General features: G+C 36.9%; 1 long non-coding RNA gene across 1 annotated transcript in view; it reads right to left on the reverse strand.

Moving 5' to 3' along the window:
- Positions 1–1,562: 1,562 nt before the first annotated feature.
- LOC140850577 (uncharacterized) overlaps positions 1,563–12,832 on the reverse strand; it is a 497,739-nt gene continuing 486,469 nt past the window's right edge. The window contains exon 8 of the long non-coding RNA XR_012133517.1: positions 1,563–1,746. This is a non-coding gene — a long non-coding RNA (uncharacterized lncRNA). The remainder of the gene's footprint in view (positions 1,747–12,832) is intronic.

The following is a 12,832-nucleotide window of genomic DNA, read 5'->3' on the forward strand; positions in this document are numbered from 1 at the left end:
TGATAAACTATTTTTTTTCTTTGATTTTCATTTTCTTTCCCTTTTTTTCCCTCTTTTTGGTTGAGGGTATTTAATTTGTATTTTTATGATAAAGTTAAATATGATTTTGAGGTAACTGCACTCTATAAAACAGGAGAACTGAATAAGGACCCTGGCTTGTGTTATCCACTTACCTGTTTTAAAATGTATATCCTATTGCTTCCAAGGACAAGGAGCCTCTACAATCATATTTAGTTACAATCCTTTGATGAACCAATGAACGTCTTAGCTTAGCATGAGGCAGTTTCAGAGTTTGGATAAAAAGTAAAATCATTTCAGATACACTCAGAACAAAGAAAAATGGAAGAAGAAGTCCTTATTCAGTTCTCCTGTTTTATAGAGTGCAGTTACCTCAAAATCATATTTAACTTTATCATAAAAATACAAATTAAATACCCTCAACCAAAAAGAGGGAAAAAAAGGGAAAGAAAATGAAAATCAAAGAAAAAAAATAGTTTACAAAATGAAAGGGAGAGGGTTGAAAGTTGATGGGAGATTTTTTCCCCCAAAATAAAAAATGTGATATATTTTGGAGGCACGTTTATCCAAAATGAATAAATGAAAAAATACATGTGTGGATACATCAAACTACAGAATCCACAGGGGATAAAGTCATTGGACAATTAGCAAATAAATAAGAGACAATATCTTATAAATAATCAGACTGAAAATATATTATTTATAAAGAATAAAAAGCAGAAAGATTGACAGCTGGAAGCCCAATAGTATCAATGTTTAAAAATCAATGTGTAAGTAAAGAAAATATTAAAAATTCATGGGGCTGATAAACACCAAATTTAGAACAATGCAGAGGGCTAGAGAATAATGCGGGATAAAGGAATCTTGACCTATGCAATGTTATTTCTTGTGTTATTGATGACCAGAATTTCATTTTATTATTGTACATGTCTCCTTCTGTCTAAATTATATTATGTATGAAAACAAATCTTACAGGAAATCAGAGAAAATATAAATATTTTCTAGTACAGGAGACAGTCTTGAAATTCTCCTTTGTAAAAGTGTGATTTGACTGGGAATGTTTGGCTCCCTCAAGAGAAAGCAGACACTTGGTCTTGTTCACTGTACCCTTTATATGAGATAATGCAACATCTGAAATGACATATTGCTCAGCCAAATGGGGCATTTATTTCACAAGCAGATGGATTCATTATTGTAAATATATTTGACAATACTTTTTGTATTTTTTTTTCATGATATGCCACCACGCAAATAGAAACTACTGCTATATAACATGTAAGACATACTAAATCTGGCTTCAGAGTCTCAGTAAATTTTTAATTTATCTCTCATAATTTATAAGGGACCTGCAACCCAAATCTAGATTGCATATGTATTAATTCTCTTATATCAACAAAGGCATAAATGAAGCTGTGATACCCCCCAGATGTGATTTAAACTAAGAAAGTAAAGTGGATAGACAAATATTGCTGCTAATTATGGTTTTAAGTAATATATTTTCAAGTGGTGTCAAGTTTCCATGAGCCAACCTATAATTCTGCGCAATAATTTCATTTAATCCTATTTTTATCCACTTACCTGTTTTAAAATGTATATCCTATTGCTTCCAAGGACAAGGAGCCTCTACAATCATATTTAGTTACAATCCTTTGATGAACCAATGAACGTCTTAGCTTAGCATGAGGCAGTTTCAGAGTTTGGATAAAAAGTAAAATCATTTCAGATACACTCAGAACAAAGAAAAATGGAAGAAGAAGTATGAAGTAAGTTGCATGTGGAGTCAGAGCATAAGGTCAAAACACGTTCAAAAACAGAGGGGAAAAAAACTATTATGAACATCAAAGTCCACTATCAAACATAGATATTACTTGATTGCTAAAGAGGCCACATATGGGGTATCTGAATAGGCTCTAGGAGGGGAAAAAAGGATAATTTATAAATATCTGAGTGCAATATCAATTACAGAACTGAATAGCAAAGATGAATTCATTAATTCAATACTATTCAGAGTAATTCTTGAAGTACTATTTCCTGTTCTGAAAGTGATTTCTAGGATCAACTCATATTTAAAAATTATTGTACATATAAAGTAGTAGTACTCTGTTCTAATTAGTTACTTAAGACAGTGTTGGAGAAGTAGTTCAATTTTGACTTCATTTTTTTTTCATGGGAAAAAAATAATTTTTATTACTTTCATTAATATATCATTTATATATTATTAACTATATCCATTTAAAATGTATAATCAATGGGTTTTGACAAATACAAGTATTCATGAAACTACCACCACTATCAAGATATAGAACATTTCCATAATTCCTCCAAATTACCTTGTGTCCTTTGAACATGCATCCCTCCCACCTGGCCAGCCACATACTGATCTGTTTTTGCCACTATAGACTGGTTTGCATTCCACAGCATCTTATATAGATGTAGTCATACAGTACCTCTTTTGTGTTTGGCTTCTTTCATTTAGTATAATCACTGTGAGATTGATCCATATTGGTGTGTGTATGAGTAATTCATTCATTTTTATTGCTAAGTAATCTTTGATTATATGGTTATGCCACTATTTGTTTATTCATCTGTTAATGGACATACTGATTCTTTCTAAATTTGGGGCTATTTAAAATAAACTTCCATGACAATTGTGCACAATAGGTTGTATGGACATGTATTTTCATTTCTTTTGGGTAAATACCTAGGAGTAGAATGGCTGGTGGTATGGCAGGTATATGTTTCACTTTTTTTTTTTTTTTGAGAGGGCATCTCTCATATTTATTGATCAAATGGTTGTTAACAAAAATAAAATTCTGTATAGGTGAGTCAATGCTCAATGCACAATCATTAATCCATCTCAAGTCTAATTCTCGTCAGTCTCCAATCTTCTGAAGCATAACAAACAAGTTCTTACATGATGAATGAATTCTTACATAGTGAATAAGTTCTTACATGGTGAACAGTGCAAGGGCAGTCATCACAGAAACTTTCAGTTTTGATCAGGCATTATGAACTATAAACAATCAGGTCAAATATGAATATTCGTTTGATTTTTATACTTGATTTATATGTGGATCCCACATTTCTCCCTTCATTATTATTATTTTTTTTTTTAATAAAATGCTGAAGTGGTAGGTAGATGCAAGATAAAGGTAGAAAACAGTTTAGTGTTGTAAGAGAGCAATTGTAGGTGATCAGGTGTGTGCCTGTAGACTACGTGTTAATCCGAGCTAGACAAGGGCAATAAAACATCCACGGATGCAGAAGATTTCTCTCAAAACGGGTGGGGTGAGGTTCTAAGCCTCACACATGCTGGTGCTTCTGTGTTGGGTGCATATATATTTAGAATGGTTATATCCTCTTGTTGGGCTGAGCCCTTTATCATTATGTAGTGTCCTTCTTTATCTCTTGTTACTTTCTTGGTTTTGAAGTCTATTTTGTCTGATATTAGTACTGCAACCCCTGATGTCTTCTCGCTGTTGTTTGCCTGAAATATGTTTTTCCATCCCTTGACTTTTAGTCTGCACATGTCTTTGGGTTTGAGGTGAGTTTCTTGTTAACATCAAATAGATGGGTCTTGCTTTTTTATCCATTCTATTACTCTGTGTCTTTTGATTGGTGCATTAAGTCCATTTACATTTAGGGTGACTATTGAGAGATATGCACTTATTGACATTGCAGGCTTTAGATTCGTGGTTACCAAAGGCTCAAGGTTAGCCTCTTTAGTATTTTACTGCCTAACTTAGCTCACTTATTAAGCTGTTATATACACTGTCTGGAGATTCTTTTCTTCTCTCCCTTCTTATTCCTCCTCCTCCATTCTTCATATGTTGGGTGTTTTGTTCTGTGCTCTTTTTAGGAGTGCTCCCATTTAGAGCAGTCCCTGTGAGATGTCCTGTAGAGGTGGTTTGTGGGAAGCAAATTCCCTCAGCTTTAGCTTGTCTGGGTATTGTTTAATCCCACAATCATATTTAAATGATAGTCGTGCTGGATACAGTATCCTTGGTTCAAGGCCCTTCTGTTTCATTGCATTAAATATATCATGCCATTCTCTTATGGCCTGTAGGGTTTCTGTCGAGAAGTCTGCTGGTTGCCTGATGGGTTTTCCTTTATAGGTGACCTTTTTCTCTCTAGCTGCCTTTAAAACTCTTTCCTTGTCCTTGATCTTTGCCATTTTAATGATTATGTGTCTTGGTGTTGTCCTCCTTGTATCCTTTCTGTTGGGGGTTCTGTGTATTTCCGTGGTCTGTTTGATTATTTCCTTCCTCAGTTTGGGGAAGTTTTCAGCAATTATTTCTTCAAAGAGACTTTCTATCCCTTTTCCTCTCTCTTCTTCTTCTGGTACCCCTATAATATGGATATTATTCCTTTTGGATTGGTCACATAGTTCTCTTAGTATTGTTTCGTTCCTGGAGATCCTTTTATCTCTCTCTATGTCAGCTTCTATACGTTCCTGTTCTCTGGTTTCTATTCCTTCAATGGCCTCTTGCATCTTATCCATTCTGCTTCCAGGGTTTGTTTCACTTCTGTGATCTCCTTCCTGACATCTGTGATCTCCCTCCGGACTTCATCCCATTGCTCTTGCATTTTTCTCTGCATCTCATCCCATTGCTCTTGCATTTTTCTCTGCATCTTCGTCAGCATGTTCATGATTTTTATTTTGAATTCTTTTTCAGGAAGACTGGTTAGGTCTCTCTCCTTCTCAGGTGTTGTCTCTGTGATCTTTGTCTGCCTGTAGTTTTGCCTTTTCATGGTGACAGAGACAGTTTGCAGAGCTGGTACAAGTGACAGCTGGAAGAGGTTTCCTTCTTGTTGGTTTGTGGCCTTCCTCTTCCCCTTCGCGAAGCGCTGGGTTCTCGCAGGTATGGATGTGGTCTGAATGTTGTCTGTGTCCTCTGGTCTCTATTTTATGAAGAGTTGTCTTTGTTATATTTTCATAGATAAATGTGGTTTTGGGAGGAGATTTGTGCTGCTCTACTCATGCCGCCATCTTGGCTCCGCCTCTGACTTTATTTTTAATGAACATATGGTCAAGTGTTTTAAAATTATTTTGGATATGAAATTATTTTAAACTGGAGATTTTCATAGAGGAATACTCTGAATCCATGACTGGGATATTAGCTTGTGAAACACAGGGCCACTATTGGTCTTTATACTACCTTCTAGAAATTAGTGAAGGGTGTGAAGTGCTATTGCCAGAAGCACCCCAATGAGAGATGTGACCTAGTCAGTGTGTGAGCTGGATTTCAAACCCCACATCCACTCCCAGCTGGGTACCCTGGCTCCATGAACAATCTGGCTATCAGAATTCAACAGCCTAGATGATAAGTCCCCAGAGTTTGAATCTACAGTTAGATTTACTTTTTATAGTAAGAAATAAATTGTAAAGAGCCAGATGTGATATAATATCGAACACTATTTAACCTACATGATAACTGATGACATAGTTTTGTTTATCCTTATGTGTAAATGAGCTAAAGCTTAAAGAGTGTATGTAACTTCTCTGAGGATATTAGTAATATCAGGGTTTTACTAAGGCCTAGCAACTTCAAATCCAGAGGTCTTTATATTAAAGCTCTACCATCTGAAGGAAGAAATGGAAAAGAAAATAATCTTCCTTATTTCACACCTGTAAGTAGCTCCAAGAATCAGTCATGTCCTTATCTTCTGTTATCACTATACACTGAATGGATGCAGGCTGATCTTAATTTTGTACATATACATAGCACTGGGATTTTTCTGTATCGATTTTGGGAGAAATGTACCAACTTATCAACTTGTTTGACTTTTCAAAGGATCAATAATTCTCCAGAGGTAATCCATATAACTTTTGAACTCTGAATTTTGAAAAAAACAAATAGAAATCTGTTTAATATTTCAGGTAGGAAAATGTGATGTCTGCTTAAAGAAATACATAATGTCACTAGTATTATGGCCAGATAAGGAAAGAGATAAATGCTTAATCAAATATTATGATACTATTGCAAATATTTAGTTATGATTGATAGTATAAACACAGTAGTTCAAGAGATTAATTGAATTTTCTAAGCAGGTGCTGAATTTCATGCTGAATTCAATAGTTTATATCTAGCTTATTACTAATGGTTACTATCATCTATGGCTTTACTTGACTACCTATTGTAGCTATAATGAATGAACCCACATCTTAGTGGCTGACAGATGCTGGGGGTCAGGGATTCAGAGGGGGCCCAATGACAATGGCTTCTTTGCACCATCATGTTTGGATGTTGGCTGAAAAGACTCAGCTGCTCAAGTTGGTTCATTAGCTGGGAAGTAGTATGATCTGGAGGCTTCCTACTCACATTTGGTGGTTAATGGTGGCTGTCTTCTGTAATCAAGGGCCCATACATGTGATCTTTCCACCTGGCCTGGGCTTTCTCATAGAGTGAAGTCCACAGTTAGTCAGACTTCTTAAAACTGTAGCACAGGGCTCAAGAAGCTTGTGTCCCAGCAAGTAAGGCTAATTATTTTTCCATAACAAATCAGACACACATCTAAGTCAACACACACGTACACACAAACACACCGTAATACTTAATAATTTAAATCATAGGATTTCAAAGCTATTTTTCTCTTGAAAGCAGTAGTCATACAAGAGAAATACTTTGAGGAAAATTCTCTCTTTCTCTAGCTATCTCAAGTCTTCCCACCTCCAACAATTGGCTGAATACCCCTTATCATCCTACCATTGTGGAGCATAAGAGAGACCAGAATAAGTATAACAATATATTCCAGTAACATCATGATTTTCTTACAAACCTTTGTAAGTAAAACTCAAAAAAGTCCCTTTTATTCTTGAGACGTGGCAAATAGAGTGCAGAGGGCATTAGCACATGGTTATGGTGACCATGGTGTGTAGCTAGGATGAGGGTCGATAGGATGAGGGTCGAACTGTGAGTCTTTGAGGTTAATCAAAGGCTGTTTCACAAAGTTAATTGGATTGTGGGTTGATATAGGGCTAACTCTTGTCTCATTTCTTCTACACAAGTTGCTCTGCCTACCTTGATATGCCACCTTTCCATATGAAAGCAATATGAAGTTCTGTATAACTTAAAATAACAATTAAGATAAAAGTTATCATTGATTTGAGCATCTACATTGTACTAGGGCTTAATAGAGAATAGTGATAAGAGAGTATAATAGGGAGACACACTTTCTTGGGGTGGGGTAGGAAACAACACGTTATATAACCTCAGTCAAATAATTTAAACTTTTAGGGCTTCAGTTTCCTCATCTGTAAAATGGAAAAGAAAAAATAGTTTTTGTCTCACGATCTTATTAAAATTATGAGATGGTGCAATGCATATAAATTGCAAGGAACAGTGCCAGTCAGTGTCCAGAAAATGAGCTGTTAACATTTTATGAATAATGAAACTAAGGTACAATGAGTTTAAGGCATGAAGTTTAAAATGGTGGAGCTAAGATTCACTTTGGTTGTCTTCACAGTAAAATTATGCTCTTTCTTCTACCTCTCCTTTCAATGATTTTACTTATTGTAATTTTCAGAAAATGAACAGAGTTCTGAGCCAGACTGCTGGGGCTTAAATCTCAGCCTGATATCAGCCAGCTATGCCACCTTGAGAAAGCTAACCTCTTTCTACCTCAGGTGATTCATCTCTAAACTGTGGATTATAATAGCTCCTAGACTGCTTGTGATAATCAGTTAAATAATGTACTTGATGTGCTAAAAAAAAGTTCCTGGTGAATAGCATAGTAAGTGCTATGCAACATAGACCATCCTCATTGTCATTATTATTTACTACTTGTTTTTAGGTATTGTTTTTAGATCTAACCTAAATAATGGTTTATTTTCCTTAACAGCAGAGATAATATCTCACATAATTTATAAATTCATCATGACTCCTACCAGTACATATTTACTAAGAATTTATGAAGCAATAATTTTCTGATACTAAATCAGCTCCAGGAGCACTGATTTTTATTTCTTGACAAAATTACAGTATGGCTTTTAATGTCATTTGATAGAGCTAAACCGCTAGTACTTTGAGTCTTTAAATGATGACAATTTCTTGAATCTCAGCATCAAATGATCAAACATTATTTAAAATCCTTATCATCTTATAATAATCCACATACTTTGGTCCCTAGAAAGCCCATAATGCAATTTTCAAACAGGAACTAATTAACTCGATGGGGGGAATCCTTTCACAATGTATATGTATATCAACTCATTACACTGTACATTCTAAATATCTATTTTATTTGTTAATTATACTTCAATAAAGCTGAAAACATAAGTAATATACTCTACAAAAGTTCCTGCTTTTAACTGTGGGAAGTGCTTAGAGTGAGAATATGGCTCAGTGAAAATTTAGAGAAATATTAACTAATTTTGAAATACATATTTCTTTTCCTAGTTATACACATAACAATCAGGAAAGAATCATTTTTCAAGAATGCAATTAGAGTTATTTTAGCCACAAGAAGAGCCTCTCTAGGAGCTTTTAGTAGTGAAGCTAGTGATTAGCAAAAACTAAAAGTGAATCTCATAACAGAAACTAGTTAGGACATCAGGACAAGCACATAATCTTTGCTTCTGGGGGAAATTTTTTACAGGTGTAATCAGAGCTTCTAAGAAGTTTGACAGGAAGCTTAGATTGGGGATTTGGGCAAATTCAAATAGTAGGACTCCAGAGGAAATACAGAAAAACATGGAAAGACATGCTTTAAGGTGTAAAATCAGCTACTGCTTCAGTGGTATGGCTGTTCCTTTTATTTCAGAGGGAGAGGCATAATGAGCTCATTTCATTTCAGGTTTATTTTATATTCACCAGGAAAAATAAAAGAAAGACTAGGAGCTCAGAGGCTCTGAGTATGGTCTAGTTAATCCCCATTTAAAATCAGTGAATAAGCCTTTAGCATGGAATGTAACTACCACATTCAAGAAACACATGGCTCTCCATTTTACTTGGGGGGAGAAAAACACATGCCCACGAAATGATAACTTGTTAAAAATTAGACAACTTAGGCAGCAAGATGAGAGAGATTATGTCTAAATTTCTTTATAACTTTCAAAAGCATTCAGGCTGTTTTACACACTGTGAGACTATCTACATAAAGATACAACACCTAAATGATGTAGGAATATAGTCATTGGCAAAGGCATCCCATAGAGTAGTAAACAGAATAAGGGAGACTCTTTGGGAGCATCTTTGTTCTAAAGGCTTATATTACCTAGTTTTGTCCGAGAGCAGTTTTCCGTTACTTTGCAGTATTAATTTTATCTTTGTAATCTCTTCTTTTATAAATATCTGAGAAAATTTCCTACTTCTCACATTCTCGTTATTGGATAAAATATTTGTTTCCTTTTACACATTGTTTACTGGCTGATGAAATAACTATGACTTCATCTTTCTGAAATGTGGCATATGTAGTTATTTGTGTATTTTGTCTAGATGCCCTGAGACCAGCCATTCCTGGGAGTACATCCCAACATGAGTCTAATTCATACTTTCCAAATAAACTATAAATTTTTTGAATTCAAATCATTTATTTCTTTTCTCTGGGTGCTGAAGAAAACATTGTCACACAGTTTCAGTTTCTGCATTACATATTCCCTAAATTCTTCCCCCCCAAATCTAGTATATGAAAAACAACTAATCATTTCCTTTCATCTCTCTGTTTTCATAGAGCAGAGACCAGGAGGGACAAAGTCTAGCCCAGTTGTTTTCTCCCTGTAGAGTAAGGCCAGTGATATTGTACTAGTCTTGATATGTGACAACATACATTGGATATTGTTAACCACGGAAGTTTACCTGGACCTTCCTCTCTAGTTTCCATCATGTAAGCATGGTGACTGCTCACGTGACTGATCTTGGTCTCAAGCGCCTCAGGAAGCTAAGTTTGTATTGTGTGACCTGACACTCCCTATCCCCACCAAAACACATTAAACAAAGCATAAAAATAAATAAAGTGGAGAGAGCCAAGATGGCGGCATGAGTAGAGCAGTGGAAATCTCCTCCCAAAACCACATACATCTATGAAAATATAACGAAGACAACTCTTCCAAGAATAAAGACCAGAGGACACAGGAAAACATCCTGACCACATCCACACCTGCAAGAGCCCAGCACCTCATGAAGGGGGTAAGATACAAGCCTCGGCCCAGCAGGACGCGAGCACCCCTCCCCTCAGCTCCTGGTGGGAGGAGAGGAGTCAGAGCGGGGTTGGAGAGGGAGGCCAGGACTGCTGAACACACAGCCCCAGCCATCTGCACCAGAGAGCGGACACAGTGCATGTGTGAGGTGCTGGAAACTAGGCAAACAGGGCAGCTAGAACAGTGAGTGGGTACCGGAGGCTGGTGCTGGAGGACAAAAGAAAAGTCGAGCGGCCATTATTTTTTTTTCTGTTTATTCCTTCTTTTTTGTTGTTGTTGTTTTGGTTTTGGTGAGTGCTTTCTGGAAGTGTTAAAGGGACAGAGACCCCAGTACTAGGGAAACAGGGTAGCAAGACCGGTGAGTGGGTGCCTGAGGCTGGTGCCAGAGAATACAGAACAACGAGCGGCCAATTTTTTTTTTCTGTGGTTGTTTTGTTTTGGCTGGTGCTTTTTGGAAGTCTTAAAGAGGCAGGGTGGGACACCTAGTCCAGAGGTAGGGAATATGGGGATCTCTGGGCACTCTAACTCTCTGGGCAGCAGGGAGCACAGAGGCCCCTCACAGAGATAAATAGCCTCCCGGCTGCTCCCCCTCCAAAGGGACTCCACCATTTTGGAGCAGCTGCCTAAGCCAGGCCACACCCACAGCAAAAGTGAAGATAAACTCCATAGCAGCCGGGCAGGAAGCAGAAGCCCTATGTGCACACACAGCTACCCAGCACAAGCCACTAGAGGTCACTGTTCTCCCAGGAGAGGAAGGCCACAAACCAACAAGAAGTGAAGTACTTCCAACCGTCACTCATCCCAGCTCTGCAAACTATTCCTATCACCATGAAAATACAAAATTACAGGCAAACAAAGATCACAGAGACACCAGAGAAGGAGACAGACCTAACCAGTCTTCCTGAAACAGAATTCAAAATAAAAATCATAAACATGCTGACAGAGATGCAGAGAAATATGCAAGAGAAATGGGATGAAGTCTGGAGGGAGATCATAGATGCCAGGAAGGAGATTACAGAAATGAAACAAACTCTGGAAGGATTTATAAGCAGAATGGATAAGATGTAAGAAGCCATTGATGGAATAGAAACCAGAGAACAGGAACACATAGAAGCTGACATAGAGAGGAATAAAAGGATATACAGGAATGAAACAATATTAAGAGAACTGTGTGACCAACCCAAAAGGAACAATATCCGTATTATAGGGGTACCAGAAGAAGAAGAGAGAGGAAAAGGGATAGAAAGTCTCTTTGAAGAAATAATTGCTGAAAACTTCCCCAAACTGAGGAAGGAAATAATCAAACAGACCACGGAAATACACAGAACCCCCAACAGAAAGGATACAAGGAGGACAACACCAAGACACATAATCATTAAAATGGCAAAGATCAAGGACAAGGAAAGAGTTTTAAAGACAGCTAGAGAGAAAAAGGTCACCTATAAAGGAAAACCCATCAGGCTAACATCAGACTTCTCGACAGAAACCTTACAGGCCAGAAGAGAGTGGCATGGTATATTTAATGCAATGAAACAGAAGGGCCTTGAACCAAGAATATTGTATCCAGCACGACTATAATTTAAATATGATGGCGGGATTAAACAATACCCAGACAAGCAAAAGCTGAGGGAATTTGCTTCCCACAAACCACCTCTACAGGGCATCTTACAGGGACTGCTCTAGATGGGACCACACCTAAAAAGAGCACAGAACAAAACACCCAACATATGAAGAATGGAGGAAGAGGAATAAGAAGGGAGAGAAGAAAAGAATCTCCAGACAGTGTATATAACAGCTCAATAAGCGAGCTAAGTTAGGCAGTAAGATACTAAAGAGGCTCACCTTGAACCTTTGGGAACCACGAATTTAAAGCCTGCAATGGCAATAAGTACATATCTCTCAATAGTCACCCTAAATGTAAATGGACTTAATGCACCAATCAAAAGACACAGAGTAATAGAATAGATAAAAAAGCAAGACCCATCTATATGCTGCTTATACGAAACTCACCTTAAACCCAAAGACATGTGCAGACTAAAAGTCAAGGGATGGAAAAACATATTTCAGGCAAACAACAGCGAGAAGACATCAGGGGTTGCAGTACTAATATCAGACAAAATAGACTTCAAAACCAAGAAAGTAACAAGAGATAAAGAAGGACACTACATAATGATAAAGGGCTCAGTCCAACAAGAGGATATAACTATTCTAAATATATATGCACCCAACACAGGAGCACCAGCATCTGTGAAACAAATACTAACAGAACTAAAGGGGGAAATAGACTGCAATGCATTCATTGCAGGAGACTTCAACATACCACTCACCCCAAAGGATAGATCCACCGGGTAGAAAATAAATAAAGACACGAAAGCACTGAACAACACAGTAGAGCAGATGGACCTAATAGACATCTATAGAACTCTACATCCAAAGGCAACAGGATATACATTCTTCTCAAGTGCACATGGAACATTCTCCAGAATAGACCACATACTAGCCCACAAAAAGAGCCTCAGCAAAATCCAAAATATTGAAATTCAACAGACCAATTTTTCAGACCACAAAGGTATAAAACTAGAAATAAATTCTACAAAGAAAACAAAAAGGCTCACAAACATATGGAGGCTTAACAACATGCTCCTAAATAATTAAAATAGAGATCAAGGAATATAT

This window comes from Manis javanica, chromosome 7, assembly GCF_040802235.1.
Source record: "Manis javanica isolate MJ-LG chromosome 7, MJ_LKY, whole genome shotgun sequence".
Classification (NCBI taxonomy): domain Eukaryota; kingdom Metazoa; phylum Chordata; class Mammalia; order Pholidota; family Manidae; genus Manis; species Manis javanica.